The sequence below is a fragment of the Mustela nivalis genome (genome assembly GCF_964662115.1).
Source record: "Mustela nivalis genome assembly, chromosome: 6".
In the NCBI taxonomy this organism is placed as follows: Eukaryota; Metazoa; Chordata; class Mammalia; order Carnivora; family Mustelidae; genus Mustela; species Mustela nivalis.
This window is the reverse complement of record NC_139025.1, coordinates 68423595-68440557: the sequence shown is the minus strand read 5'-3', so window position 1 is coordinate 68440557 and position 16963 is coordinate 68423595. Positions and strand designations below refer to the sequence as shown.

At 33.0% G+C, this 16963-nt stretch overlaps 1 long non-coding RNA gene across 23 annotated transcripts in view; it reads right to left on the bottom strand.

Moving 5' to 3' along the window:
• Nucleotides 1–16963, bottom strand: part of LOC309866446 — a 297614-nt gene that overhangs the window by 237420 nt on the left and 43231 nt on the right. For all 23 annotated transcript variants that reach the window (XR_014312663.1, XR_014312664.1, XR_014312665.1 and 20 more), the window contains one exon: nucleotides 2091–2148. This is a non-coding gene — a long non-coding RNA (uncharacterized lncRNA). The remainder of the gene's footprint in view (nucleotides 1–2090; nucleotides 2149–16963) is intronic.

Sequence of the window (16963 nt, the reverse complement as noted above, 5' to 3'; positions counted from 1 at the left end):
AAGGTTCTACTTTAATTAGTGATCTGGCATCATTTAATATTTCCTTATATAAGGAATAACTGTATATTATAGGATAAATAATCAAAATTATTCTTTTGGAATGTCTCTAGAAGGGCTAAAATAATAAACAAGGCAATTTTGTTCTTTAGTGTTCTTCATAATAAAATTGAATGAATCATTATCAGTGAAATATAAAGTATGTATAGTATTTTTCAGGACTCACTAATAAAAAATTTTTTAATGTTAAATTAATCAGTATATTTTAGTTTTAGATAATATCTCGAAGTGCAGATGTGCATGCATAAAATGAGGGACATGGTGAATAATTACAACATTTAGATAAAGGCGGGTAGCCATATATAAACATTTAAAAGCATAAATAGTATGTAAGGGAAGCATATAAGATATAAAATAAGACAGATCAACATTTAATTGTAGTATCAGCAACTATAAGGCCTTGAGGAATTATCTGAGTTTCAGTTTCTTCATCACTATTTAATGAGGGAAAAAGTACTAGTATCATTCAGTTAAATAAAATGAAGAGATTATGATGTAAAATTGACTAGAATTGACTAAATTATATAATTAACTAAGAAAGTATGTCTTGTAAAGTGCCAAATTTCATTTGGTATTGCAAGGCATTAAATGATCTTTGAATTGAAAATGATTTTATATAATATTTTCTTAAAGGGAACTGTGCAGATAAAATCTTGGTGTGTAAGAGTTCACAAACTTTCTTATGTGTCTTGAAATCAATAAATGGAAGTCAGTGTGTGTTATTAAAGAACAATCTTGAATAATTATTGAGTTTCTAAAATCTATCCAGTTACTTATCAACTCTATATTAGAACACATACTGTGTATAGGATTGCCAGGTAATAAACATAATGATCAAATATATTTGGATCTCAGAATATAATACGTATTTTTCAGTATAATTTTGTCCCATGAAATAGTACACAATTATACTAAAAACTTATTTCTCATTTATCTGAAATTCAGATTTAACTGGGTCTCATATATGTATATTAGCTAAATGTGGCAGCCCTAACTATAAAGTTTCCAAATTTTAGAAACAATGAAGGATAGTATTAGAAGAGCCATAATATTGCCAAGAGTAAATGAATCCTCCTTCTATTAGTGGAGCGATCTAAATTATATGGGTCATGTTCACCTTGTTTACTGAAAAAAGTATAGTAATTCAAAAAATTGTTTGTAAATGAGTATTTTTTAAAGATTTTATTTATTTATTTGACAGAGAGAGAGATCACAAGTAGGCAGAGAGACAGGCAGAGAGAGAGGGGGAAGCAGGATCCTCGCTGAGCAGAGAGCCCGATGGGGGGCTCAATCCCAGGACCCTGAGATCATGACCTGAGCCAGAAGCAGAGGCTTAACCCGCTGAGCCACCAGATGAGTATGTCTTGATTGAGTGTGGGGATTTAAAATTCTACAAAATATAATTAAAATACTCATTTAAAATATCAGACATATAATTTCCTGCCATATAGTCCTCTTTTTAAATGCACTATAAAGTTAATCTTAAATATTAGTTATAATAGCTTTCTAAGTAGTAATATATCAGTTTGGAGGTTTTCTCATCAAGAGTTCTGAACCGAGAACACTGAACTATGAAAAAAATTTGAATTTTTATATATTTCTGTTGTTAATAAAGAGAAATGATTTAAAAATGGTCTTCCTAATTAGATTCTTAAAATTACATAATATTCCAAAAGGTAATATCTCATGAGGAAGATCACTAGTATGATGCCAAAGCCTTTAAACATAATTTTACATTAAAGAAGTCAATATAGAAAAGTATTTGAATTTCTACAATTTTTACCATTGTGAAAAAAAATTACAGAAGACCTAAAAATGGAAAGATCTATTTTTTTTTTTCATGGACTGGAAAACTTGATATTATGAAGATGGCAATACTCCCCAAATTAATCTATAGAGTCAACACTATCTCTATCCAAATCCCAGCTATATATATATTTTTTACAGAAATTTTCTAGTCTTTATATAAAAATTCAAGGAACTCCAAATAGTGAAAATGATTTTGAAAAGGAAGAACGAAGTTGAGTACTCACCCTGCGGGATTTCAAACTCTCTGCTAGGCTATAGTAATCATGGCTGTCAGGTACATGCCTAAGGGTAGACAATACAGAGTAATAAAAATGGGTGGAAATTTCAGAAATAAATCTTTATATTTATGCTCAGTTGATTTTAGACAGGGAGACAAGACAATGTAATAAGGGAAAGTAAAGTATTATTTTCAACAAATAGTGCTGGGACAACTGAATATCCACATGTGAAAGAATGAAACCAAATTCCCAGCACGTGTATGCAAAATATCACTCAAAATTAATCATGGACCATATTTAATATATAAAAATATAAACATCTTAAAAGAAACCATAGGAATAAATCTTTGAAACATTAGGTTAGGCAGTGGTTTCTTAGATATGATACCAAAAACAAAAGCAACAGAAGCAAAAAAAAAAAAATTAATTAAAACTTCATCAAAGTTAAAAATCTTTGTGCTTTAAAAGATACTACCAATAAACTGAAAAGACAGTCCACTGATTCAGAGGCAATATTTTCAAGTCATATATATGATGAGTAACTTGTTTCTAGAATATATAAAAAAGTCTACAGCTGAACATTAAAAATTGGGCAAAGATTTGAACAGATATTTCTCCAAAGAAGATATACAAATTGTCAATGAGTGCATGAACAGATGCTCAACATCATTAGTCATTCATTAGGGACATGCAAAACAAAACCATAATGAGATATAATTCAAACCCACTAGGATTGTTATAATAATAAAAAACTGGACAATAACAAGTGTTAGCAAGATTAAGGAAACATTTTTACTTTCATAAATAATAGGTGAGAATGTAAAATGATGCAGCCACTTTGGAAATCAGTTTGGTAGTTTCTCAGAAAGTTACCATAAAATCCAATAGTTGAACTCCAAGGATTGTAAACAAGAGATCTAAAGACATGAACATACCAAAACTGGTATACAGGTATTCACAACATCATTATTAATAGTAGTCATAAAGTGTAAAAATCCCAAATTTCCATGGACTGATGAATAGATTAAAAAATGCAGTATATCCATACAATAAAATATTATTCAGCAAAAAGGGAATATACTAGCAAAATTTGCTATAACATAAACGAGCCCTGAAAACATTATGTTAAAAGTGAAAAAAGCAAAATTAAAAAAAAAAAAACCCACATTTTGTATGATTCCATTGATATCATATCTAAAGTAGGCAAATCAGTAAAGGCAAAATAGATTGTTAATACACAAAAAAGCAAATAGTCAAGTTCTGGGAGAGGGGATAATGGAAAGTGGTTGCAAATGATTATGGAGTTCCATTTTGGGGTGCTGAAAATGTTCTAAAAGTAGAGAGTGGTAATGGCTATACATCTCTGTGAGTATACTATAAGCCACCGAACTGTATACTTTAAATGGATATATTTTATGGATTAGTATTTTATCTCAAATAAACTGTTATAAAAATAGAAAAGAGTGATTTTGAAATGAAAGTTTCAGTTCATTGATGAACTTAAATCTTTAAGAGATGCTGATTTACTTTATAGTTAGCATAGGTGTATAGAAGTCTACCTGAGAAGTTGGAAATCAGTACATCTGTGAAATTCTTGTGCAACAGGAGACTGGGTAAAACTAAATTATGCTGCATAAACAGGCTTTTGGGATGGAGTTGTCTCCGGATCATCTTCTCACTGTTGACTACCCTTGTGTTTTGTTTGTTTTTCTCATAGCACTTTGCATTTGTACTTTAACTATTTATCTCCTACGAGCACTTTAGAAGAGCATCATATAATAAAAAATAGAAAGATAAAGTTGGACAATCTATTTGTATATGTTTAATTAAAATTGAAAAATTAAGCTTAACTTATATTTAATATGTAGGTGGTATGGACTGATTAGTGTCATTGATACGTTGAAGATCTAACCCCCAATGCAATAGTATTTGGAAGTGGAACCTTTGGGAGCTAATTAGGTCATGGGATTGGAGTCCTCATAAATGGGATTATTGCCCTTTAAAGAAAACACAAGAGAGAGAGGATCTCTTTTCCCACCATCTAAGGCAAGGAGTTGATCTCCACTAGAAAGAGGACCAATGCTGGGAACTAAGTTGGCCAGTACCTTGATCTTGGGACTTACCAGTCTCTAAAACTAAGAACAAGTATCTGTTGTCTAAGCTACCCAATCTGTGGTATCTTATTATAGCAAACTGAACTAGGACAGGGGGCAACAGCCACACCCTTCTTCTCCTATCTATGAGAAACCCTCTGATTCCTAAATACCTAAAGTTCTGCAATCATATAATCATGCAATATACATGTAAGATATGAAATATATGTATATTATATACTCTATATAGAGTCATGAATTATATTATGTAGTTTTTAACTTAACATTACCAAAAAGAAAAGTAACATAAAAATATCTCTGCACAAAAACATTGATTAGAGAAAATATGAACAGTGCAATCAAAAGGAAACAGTGACAGAAAGTAAGCTGAACACTACTATCCCTAGAAAGAGCTCTTGGTTAGCAAAGATTATAAAGTATAAACAGTGAGAGTGCAACATAATATTTAAAAAATATGAAACTTAAAACTGCTCTGCAGTTTAAGTGTGATAACAGAAGAGATTATAAGTCTGTTTTCAAAGAATAACCCTTATATATCAGAGAGGGCATTTTAGGAACATTTTTATATGTTAGTATGCCCCAAGGAAATATAAGGATACCACCATTTTATGAAATCTACAATTGAACATTTGAAAGACACAGAAAATATTTTTTGATCTTCTAAAAAATCTTCTAACCAAGGAATTCTACCAGTTTTGTGTATTTTTAAGCATAAAACTCCAATACTCTACAATCAGTTTTTAAAAACCACTGATTTGCATTGATACTCACTAGTTGATATTCACTAGTCAAGTTTCAATAACAAAAACTGGGAATTGGTTGGCATGACTGAATAAGTGTATATCCTAAGTACTCACAGATTACAATGTCTTTACCATTTAGCACATCTTTGAGAAAGCATTGTTTTCATTTGTGATGAACTCAATTCTAAAACAATGAATTTAGACTCAGACCTTTTAATCACTTTTGAATGAAGTTAAGAAAGGAGACAAAAATCAGTGATTTACTGTCATTGTAAGTGTTCATAGGATGAATAAATATTATCTTCTTTTGCAGAGGGAAAGCTAAACTTCAGATACTTTGAATAACTGCCAAATTAACACAGTAATTGATCAAGGGTTCAAATCCATGCTGCCTGACTCCCAGCCAGCCTTGCTGAGCTTCAGGAATTATTGTTCCTTTGAATAGAAAAGATTCCACTCTGTTATGTACAAGTTAGGTAAAAGTTAGGTAGAAGTGTGTCTTCTCTACCTATAATTCATCTTATAGGTTTGTGAGTTCCTGTTTCATTGATTTTAGGCTTGGTCAGATGACATGCTTTGGCCAACAAGATGGTCGGTCATAGAACAGCATTGCCCCATCAGAGTGGATGCTGTAAGTATGATTGTGTGATTCCCCTCTGGCTCTCTTGTGCTCCTCCTCTTTACCACGAGGCTAGTAAGCCTGGAGAGTAGTCACTGTTTTAGTCTAGGTCTAGGTGCGGAGACCCATGGATCTTGGTAGAGTCCCGTGGAACTACAGTCAATACAATGAGACCTATTATACTTAATCAATGAGACTCTATTACACTTAATCAGAACCGATCTTGCCTTTACAAGTGAAGAATATTATCTTGCAATTCTACTATTTGTAACAGAGGAATTTAGAAAATAGATGAGTAAATGTTTAATGGAATATTTGTGCTTTAGATCACTGGAGAGAATTTTGTTTCTCTCCAAAGTTTCTGTTATCTCTTTTAGGGTGTGTAGCAAGATTTGTTGCCAGGAATATTTATTCTTCCCTGCAAACCCGAGGAATAGAGTGAACAAGTATGCAAACAAAACTTTTATATGCACCAGTTGTACTTGATATGACAAAAACAATAGCTATATTCAAACAATATTTAGAGAAAGTAATTTCCATAAAGCATTCTATAGTTGAAATTTAGTTACTCATTGGTTGCAGTCAGATCAGCAAAATCCGGTTATTCAGATCTCACTGGCCTACTAACAGAACTGTTTACCCAAAATGTAATTCTACATGATATTGCCAATTGATATTAAGTGCCATTATAAGAAAAAAACACAGTCTCATGAAACTCATTCTACCTGTGCCTCTGTTAAGAATAATTTGAAGATTTTGTTTATTACACAGCAGAGAAATTTGTCTGCAATTTTACAAAGAATAATATACTTCTCATTAGTAAATGGCTTGTCTTGATCTTATCTTTGTAGTGAATTCATCTAACTAACCAGGTTCCTTTGTTTCTTTGAAACTAAAACTCTTATACCTAAATATGGCATCTGTTTTTCTTAGCTATATATTTTTTGTATGTCCAGGCATTACATTCTTTTTTCTTGTTTCTTTTATTTTAATTTTATATATGATGTTATAGTTTGTGTATCATTGTAAATTCTTTAAAACCTTTCGGGACAAATTATAGCATCATTATAGAAATATGTTTTTTTACAATTCTGACATGAATCCATATACATTGGTATCTGTAAGTAAGCATTATGCTATCTCAAAATACCAATGACAGTACCAGTAAGTGAAAAAATAATATATCTTTAGTTTTCTCATGTAAAAATAGGATTACTGATTATCTAATATCTATGGTCTTTTTTAAACCCAAATAATATGACTCTATGAGCTCTTCTTTTTAAGCAAAAGCAACAATTACCCAGTCCTTTCCATCCCCACCTAGTAGCAGTAAGAACTAATACAGGAATGAACCACTCTTGTATGATATCTCCTTCCTCACCTTGTTCTCAGTAAATCATGCTTCTCTCACTTTCATGTGTGTATTAGTTACCTTAGGATCTTCAGTTTCTGATTCTGTAATTATGGAGGGGTCTGAGATTCTGCATTTCTTAGGGTGACACTGCTTGTCAGCAAACCAGACGTGAAAGGGAGTAGACGCAACTAAATGTTGTGGGAAATAATTCGATGTTAGCAACTCAAGCAGGAAAAATTTTACAGGTGCTCTCAAAATTGAAAAATATATCAGGGACGTGTTACCACATCATAGGTCTGATACTCAAAAAAGGGTAAAAATGCCACATTTAACTAGCTGTTGACCTGAAATTACCTTATTTTCAATAAAGTGGATATTTGCATCATGTAATTTATAAAACCAAAACAATATGCAGCACAACAACCTAAAGAAAATGAGTAAGCATTCTTCACCTTGAGAAAAAAGGAATATAAAAGGAAGTTGCTAGGAACAGAATCAGAATTTTAATTACTAAATTTCAGTATATTATAGAAATAAGTTCTAGAATTTAGGTTGTATATAGTTAGCTTAAAGAAGACATGATTGTTTATGCATTTTGTTTTGGTTCAAACAAATCTGTTGGCATTCTGCAAAGAGAAACAGAGACAAATGGTTTAAACAGAGCTTCACTCTGTGTTTCAGCACACTGCCATAAAACAAGTTAGATGAAATTAAGCATGCAGTAAGATGGAAAAATTTTGCTGGCGTTATCACAAGTGCTTACCATAAATATATTATAGTAGATGCAAAAAGACTGCAGGGAAAGCTAGTGCTATCAAACTGTGAATTGATTTCATCCGTACTTTTCATACTGGCTGCTTTTGTTTATTTTGCTTTGTTTTGTTTTGTGTGATTATCATTCACAACTGAAATATGCAGAAAAACACACCATTAATTCTCTCCATTATTTGTGAAGCATTAATGAGGAATTATGTAAACATTGATATTTTTAATGAAGACAGCTTTCCTTTTAGTGAATTTATTGGGGCTAGGGGGATAAGAGTGTTTCATGTTATTAAAAATAAATCTGCAGAAAAAATATGCCTGCCTTGACATTAGACTGTGATCTTCTTAGGGGATTTTCATTTTATTCATCTTTGGACCCTCAGAGCCTAGCATAACTGTTGGTAAGTAATTATTTGCTACATCATTGCTTCTTCATGCTGTATCATATGATAATAAGAAAAATCTTATTAGGTCAAATTAATGCTGTATTAAACTCAGTTTTCTGTTATTTAGAGTATCATCTAAGCCAAATTACAAAAGACTATCACAGCGATGAAGGAAGTTAGGACAGAAACACATTGCCATATGATTTATTATTATTATTATAGAAAGATTTCTGTGGTCAATGGAGAAGTCATATCCTTTACTCTCTTTTTAATTTCATGAACTATATAAGACCACTCTTGGCTTATAACAAATATATTATGATATTATTTTCATGATGCATAGGGTTCCTATTCTGTTCTTTATTATAACCACCATAAGGCTTACAGGTCAGGGGATTGAAGACCTTCCCTATAGTCATACACTCAAAAATTTTGTTTTTCAATTTTATTAATAATTTTTTTCCTCTCTTGATTATTAATGTTGGTCATGTAGATTCAACATCTGCATATATTGTACAACTGATTTTTAAAAATTTATTGAATACCTATTTGTGCCAATTACTGTACCAATGATTAAGACCCAAGTCTGCCTTAATAGTAAATATCATCGTTTTCTGAACTTGCAGTGCACCATCTTGCTAAAAGCAAGTCTAATTTTGTGATTCACTTTTTTCTTTATTAAAATTTTATACTTCTTCATATTAGCACTTATAACAATCCCACTAATTTTACACTTTTAACTCACCTTAGACTTTAATATTTGCTACATACCTCAACATTAAGCACAAATTCAGCAAAAAAACTCTGTTGACTGGTGAGTATGTTTCTACCTGAACTATAAAATTAGATTCACAGAGAGCATTTAAAGATGTTTTTGCATGATAGACTTAACAAGTGTATCTAAAATATATATATAGAAAAACTATAAAGCACTCCAAAATGACATAAAACTGGAATTGAAAAGTGAAAAAAACCTATGCTGTGCTTGAATAATGATAGACATAACAGATATTAAAATATTTTATAAAGTCTCCTTAATGATAATTAATTTATTAGCATATAAAATGAGTAGCAATAGAATATTCAAAAGTAGATTGGAGTAAAAACTTAACATATGAAAGGGCAGCAAATAAATCAGTGGGAAATAGGGACACCTGGCTCACTCAGTTGGTTAAGCATCGAACACTTGATTTTGGCTCAGGTCATGGTTGCAGGGTCATGAGATCAAGTTCTGTGTTGGGCTTTACGCTCAGCAGGATGTCTGCTTGGGATTCTCTACCTCTCCCTCTGTGCCTTTCACTTCTCACATATGTATGGTCTCTCTCTGAAATAAATAAATAGATCTTTAAAAATATTGGAGGGAAATGAAAGATGTTTTAAGAGATCTTATATAATTAGGTATTCATATGAAAAAATTAAAATGTGATCTGGTTCAGATACCACATATAAGAAAGTAGATAATTTACAAATGGATTAGAAATATGCAGATAAAAGTAACAATTTATGATTACTGGAAAAGTCTGGGCAATTTTTTAAAAAGATGGTTGTGGGGAAATGTGCTCAAATAAGGCTCCAATTCAGGAGTAATACTAGAAAGAATAATATACATGACTAAATCGATATGAACAAAAATTACATGTAAGAATACACCAAGATAAAATTAAAAAAAAAATGGAATCCTGAGGGAAGACTGAAGTGATATCACAGAGTTCATATGATGAATATATTCAAAAAGTTCTAAAAATGATATAAAAAGACCATCACTTATAGAAAATGGGTAAGATATTGTCACAGAAACTGTTCTCATTTTTAATTAGGAGAAATGTACATTAAAATTACATGAAATACTACATTTCACCCATTAAGACATTTGTGATTTAATAACATCCTTGATGAGCTTATAGGGAACAAATATGATACACTATTGGTGGTAATACAAAATGTTACAATCTCCTGTGGCGGTGAATTTGGCTATCTCTAACAAAATTACAGCTGCATTCACCTTTTAACCCAATAATCCTATGTCTAGGAATTCATTCCAAAGAAACACTGCAAAAATTCAAACTGACTATAGGCTAAAGGCTATAATTACAGTGCTATTTAAAATAGAAAAAGATAAAAAAAAACCCAAATAATCATCCATAATGGAATGTATATGAGGTTATTATACATAGATACCATGGTACCACCTTTAAAAGGAACAATTGGTAGGTAATGCTTTGGATTGATCTTTAGAATATGCTGTTCCAAAAAATGTAAATAGTATAATATCTTTTAATAAGAAATTGATGGAATGAAAAAAAATATTTGTATTTGTTTATAAATCCAAGTAACTCAGTTGAAAGATGAACATCAATCACTTATCAATTTATCCAATTTATCAATTTATCAAAAGTACTTAATTAAGGGAGTGGAGAGAATCAGTTGAAGGGGATATTTTGGAAGCTAGATCTTAATGTATCTTGTGTAATACTTACCTTAAGATCATGTAAAAGTTTTACATATTAAAAAATACTGAAACAAAATAAAAAAAATCCTGTGTTTTTAGATAGGAGTTTAACTACACAGAGAGTTATATTCTGTTTCTTTAAAATATAAAATTTGATTGAATATACCTGGTGAGTTAAATCCTAGGGAAAATTAACAACTGCAAATAATCTTAGCCTGTATTCAGAATTCATTTTTTAATAATAATATTGATATTTATAATCTTCATTAATGTATGTGTGTGCATAACAGTAGATATCTACTGCACGTGTATTATATATATAATTATAGATTAGTTTATTATATATGGTTAATTTTATGTGTCAACTTGACTGGGTAAGGAATTAAAATAGCTTTCAAAACATTATTTCTGGATGTGTCTGTAATGGTGTTTCTGAAAAAAGTTAGGATTTGAATCAGTGAACTGAGTAAAGCTGTTGGTCTTCCCTAATGTAGTAGGCATCATCCAGTCTGTTCAGTGCCCCTGAATAGAACAAAAAGGCAAAGGATGGGCAAATTTACTATCTGTGCATGCGTTCAGACATGCAGTTTTTGCCATCTGATGTCAGTACTTCTGGTTTCTTGGGCTTTTGTACTCAGACTTAAATGATTGGGCCCATAAATCTCAGGCTTTTGGATAGTACTGAATTATACTACTGGTTTTCCTGGTTCTACAGCTTACAGATGGCAGATCATGGGATTTCTCAATCTTCATTACCATGTGAGTAAATTCCTGTCATCCTCTGAGATCTATCTATCTATCTATCATCATCATCTATCTTGTGTTGGTTTTGTTTCTCTGGAGAACCCTCATAAGATATATACAAGAAACACACACACACAAACACACACTGCTTGTACATAAAATGAATGATTATGCTGACATTGTCAAAAAGATTTTTAAGCATAAAATAAAAATTTGATACATTTTTAATCAGATTAAGTATAATACCATAACTTTGATTTGGATATATTAGTGTGCATTCATGCAATATTTTTCTCTTTCAAAAAATTTGTAATTCTTATCTCTGCCTCCTTTAAAAGTGTAGATGCAGTGACTAACCTTTTAGCAATAAACACCTTTAGTGCTTATCTTATGATCTCTAACTACTATTGCTTTATCCAAAAAAAAAAGAAGCAAGTCTTTTTAGAGAAATAATAAGGACATGTACAATACGAAACTAGAAATTTTTGTGAAACTAAAAACCAAGGAAGCTATTAAAATTCCAGTGTTGTGCCGTAAGGGGACAGATGCTCCTGTGAGGAGGCTCCCACTAGCTATATGATGCAATATGAAGACCATAAAAACATCTAGGGAGTATTTTTGCCAAAAAATAAAATATGATCTAGTTTCTAGATAAGTCAATTTACAGAAACCTGGTAGAAAAAAAATGTTAAGTGATACCGCAGGTATACAATCAGGAACATGCGAATATGGGTTATTCTATAAGACCAATGAGAAGAACAAAAAGGAAGCAAATCTCTTATGAAAGTTTTAAAACGCATACAGTGTTTGAAACATGTTTGATCTATGATTTGAAAAAAACTTACAAATTACATTTCTAAGAAAATCAAGGCTCTGTGAACTTAACACAATATTTGATGCTATTAAAAATATTATTGTTAAAAAATCTAGATGTGATACTGTTATAGTACTATTTCTAAAAGTGTCTTTGTTTAGCAATATGTAACAAGCTATTTGTGTATGATAACCTTTCCAAGATTTGCTTTAAAATTATCCAGCAATTGTGTATGTGTGTGGGTGGAGAGGAAGAAAGATATAAAAATGAAATAAATACGGCCATATATTAATGTTGTTGGACAAGGGTCCTGAGGTTTATTGTAATATCCTTTCTACTCATGGGTGCATGTTTGAAAATTTTCATAATGAAAACTTGGAAAATAAATAAGCAAACTATTGAATGTTGCTAAACAAAATAAAACAACAGAACAAACAACTGAATCAGTATTCTTAGTAAAAGGGCCTAACAGACACATGAAAACATAATCGGCATCATCAGTCATCAGAGAAATGTAAATCAAAACCACAATGAGATATTACCTTCCACCTATCAGAATGGTGAAAAAAGAACCCTCGTGCTTTGTTGATGGAAATGTAAATTCCAAACAACCACTGTGGAAAATAGTGTGGACGTTCCTTAAAATACTTAAAAATAGAGATACTATATGATATAGTAATTCCACTACTGGGTATTTACCCAAAGAAAACAAAACAAAACAAAACAGATATATATACCCTTATGTTTATTACAGCATTCTTTACAATAGCCAAGATATAGAAGCAACCTAACTGTCCGTTGGTAGATGAATGGATAAAGAAAATATGACGGGGCGCCTGTGTGGCTCAGTGGGTTAAAGTCTCTGCTTTTGGCTCAGGTCATGATCCCAGGACCCTGGGATCCAGCCTCTGCAGGATTTCTGCTTGGCAGGGGCTCTCTCTCGGCAGGGAGCCTGCTTTCCCCTCTCTCTCTCTGCCTGCCTCTCTGCCTACTTGTAATCTCTGTCAAATAAATAAATAAAATCTTAAAAAAATATATGACATATATATACACATTGGAATATTCAGCCATAAGAAAGAATGAGATCTTGCCATTTGTGACAACATGGATGGGCCTAAAAGAAATTATGCTAAATGAAATAGGTCAGACAGAGAACATCAAGTCCCATATGATTTTGCTTATAAATGGAAAAACAAAAACAAACACAAAATGAGCAGAAACGGAATCACACATACAGAAAACAGACTGATGGTTGTTGGGGGTGGAGGGTAGGTGGGCAACAAAACGGATGAAGAAGAGTGAGAGGTTCAAGTTTTCAGTTATGGAATGAGTAAGTCACAAGGATGAAAGGTTCAGCATAGGGATGATAGACAATGGTATTATAATAATAGCATTCTATAGTGACAGATGGGAGCTACACTTGTCTGCAATACACCTAAAACTAACATAACATTAGCTATACTTTAATTTAAAAAAAGATAAGAAAATTTAAAAATAAAAAAACGAAGTCAGGCTTGAATGTTAACATGTCTTAAGAGTTCCCAGATAATTTAATGTGCAAGGAGAGTTAAAGACCACCACTAAGATACAGGGCGGCCAAGTTTGAAGTGACCACGACCAACACTAACATATCTGTTGATGTGAGCTGGTTGGACACGTTATAGCTTTATTTGTGATACAAATATTAAGTAAGACATTTCCTGTCATGTGAGATTTTTCAAAGGCACTAAAAACCGATAACAAAGCAATCTCTTTCAAATAAAGTTCTTTTTTGGCATCTGTGAAATAACTAAGCCGAAATCAATTTTACAAACCTGAACTGAACTTTCTCCCCAGGGCTTTTTAAGCCAATTGAGAATTCTGTGGAGTGAGGAAAAATTAAAGAGTAAGAGCTTTGGAGTGAGCTAGCGGTATGTGTGGTGTTTTCCTTAGAAGTTGGGAGAAAAGAGGTATACTCTCCCTTCTCAAATTAAGCAAAGTTATCTTCAAGGCAAAATTAGGAGATATTGGCCGGTGCTAGTTGAAGCTGATGGGACATATGAATTGTCTCCTGGCCCTGCAGGGACAAGTCTTAAACACAAAGGACTGTGTCTCTAATGTCTTGAGATGGCCAAAAAAGAAAAACGAAAGAAAGGCACTGCTAAAAGTCAACACTTCCCTTACTTAGACCTGCCCATTTGCAAAGGACTGGATGTGGATATTCCAGGAGACTTTAAAAGAATTCTATCCAGGAGGATGCCTGGAAGAGAAGGAGATATCAGTGAAATGGTGAACTACGAAAGCTCCAGGACTAAGAGTATTGTAAAGCAGTTAGCTAGAGCAAGTATGAAATTACTATAGTTGGAGGTCTTGGAGCTTCATCAAAAATCTACACACACACAAAATGCCAGAGAAAAAGAATCAGCAACTAAATATCTGGCACCTACAGGACGCGAGCACCCAGACTGGAAGACCTTTCCAGCTCCTTTTGAAGTCGATCCAAGAGGGGCCGGGATACTTGGGTGGCGTGGAGTTTTGGAGTTAGGGCATAATAACCAGTATATAAAGCTCTCCTCTCTCCACTTTAGGCTTTGAGCCCAGGTTAGACATGAGCAGCAGAAGGGGAAAAGCTGGGAGTTTTCATGTGTTTTGAGCATTCATATGACATAAGACAGTACTTCTAATTTATTGAACTGAGGCAATTTTTGTGACTGAACAGTGATGTGGTTTGGAGTGGTGGTGTTGTGGTCTGGAGCCTACATGCAAAAAGAATTCTCGAGATATCTTTGGTGCAAAAACATAGTTATACCAAAGCACAGGAACAGGACCCATGGGCAGAAAGAGGTACTGCACCGGGGTTGTGTGGGGTGACTGATTATATACTTGGGGGTAGGAGGGAGGTAAGGTAAAAGGGTTGTTTCCAAAAGGACTTTCATATGCTTAAAGAAGACTCACAGGATCCTGGAGGCCTGGCTATAGTCAAGCTGAAGTGGTTTTCTTTTCCCCCTCTAAAAAGGCATTAACATTAAGATAGTTGCACATTTCCTGAAGGAATGATATGCTCTGGCTATTTCAAGTATTTGTCAATGGCCAACAGGCTATAAAGAAATTTGATTTTATGTACAGTCCCTTCTGCCTTTGTTTCCTGCATCTCTGTGGAGGGGGGAGGGTAATGTTAGAGCTCCAGAAAATTGAGTCTATGTGTCTCTAGAGTTAGGCTATTGATAAGAATGCTTTTTTCATGTAAATTACTAAGACGTTTGTGAACTGAAGGGGACTCCTGTCCTGCGGGACTATGATCGTTATGAGTTAACCATTTGATTTTTGTTTTTTGTTTTTGTTTTAGATTTTTCCTTCTCTTAGCTTTAGGGCAGCCAAGAGTGCCTGAGGAATGTCACACAGATCTCACTTGGGGGGAGAGGGAGTTGCAGGGTGTTAGCTTGTGCTTTGCCCTCAGTTTACCTTCTGCTCCCTCGTCAAATAGTATCTAAAAAGCAGGAAGTCCTCCTCAAGATTTTATCCAAGTTTGGGAGACATGGAGATTAGAAATCAGATTTGTGGGCAAAAAAAAGGGAAAAATAAATAAAATGTTTTGGACAATTTTTATAACAAGCTATACATATGTAAGTAAAGGATACCATACTTGCTTATTTGCCTACTATTTGTGTGACAGATGAAAGAACTAGGGAGAATGAAAAATATTCAGTTTCAAAACTATTTTGGGGAATTAACATAAAAATGTAAATATCCATTAAATGTCTAAGAATTGTTTTTTTAATGTCAAAGAATTCTTAACAAAAGAATATTACGTACACCCCCTAGTCTGTGAGGCTGTGCGCGTGAGAGAGAGGGAGGGGAAAGAGAGAGAGCGAGAGAAACTGAGACTTCATTCAGACACTGAAGGAGAAAAATGTGGGAGAATATAAAGCACACCTGGATCCTAATGTCACAGAGTTACACAAATGTGCTTTGGGCTTCTCATCATAAAAATTCACAAAGCGTTGATGGTGAGTCTGATCTCATATATATGAATCTCTGAACTACTGTTCCACAAAGACACAGAAAGGGATCAACCAAAGAACAGCAGAGGAGCCATGCTGGCATTCAATGAATGCACTAACCGCTTTTTTACAGTGTTCTTCAGTGTGTTACTTCTATCATGCTGGGACCTGCATAAAAATGAAATGTCATACTTCACTACCCTTCCAGCCAGTGGTATAGTTTATTTTCTTGTCCTCTGATAGAGTTCACAAATTTAATAACTGCCTTTTATCCTGGTCTCTATACTCCTTTCAGCTTCCTATTCACTCTTCTCTCTCTGCAGGCTTGCAGGAAATGCCTCATTTTAGGTTTTCTATAAAGGACATAATAGACAAGAAAAGCAAAAAAGGAGAGGATATTATCTATCATTTAGAAATGGACAAGGGGCAATGAGACCATTTTAATAGAGATGGGGGGTGGGACTCTTTGCTTTGTAGTATATTCTTTTGGATAAGACAATTTGGACTGGAATAAATTGAGCAGTTTGTGTTGAAAAGTATATTATGATACTTCTGATCAGTGTCCATTTTGGGAAAAAAAGTAATTGATCCTTAATCAAAAAAATAATAGGGTTATTTTCGGGGAAATCTGACAAAATGGGACTGATTTTTCAGCTAATTAAGAAATACAGTGATGGATTTGAATGTTTCTGCTTTGATGCATGTGGTTATAATTAATAATGACTTTGCAGGTCTCCACATGTTTCCTAAATGACAATGACAATATCATTAATGAGGTGCATTATTGTACAGATTTTTTTTAGAAGTTGGGAAATAATAGAGTAAGGTTCAGACAGTATTTCTAAAGAAATATCATCTGCTGGTGAAACCAATAATCCTTCATTCACATTCTCATTAAGGTCTGACTAGGC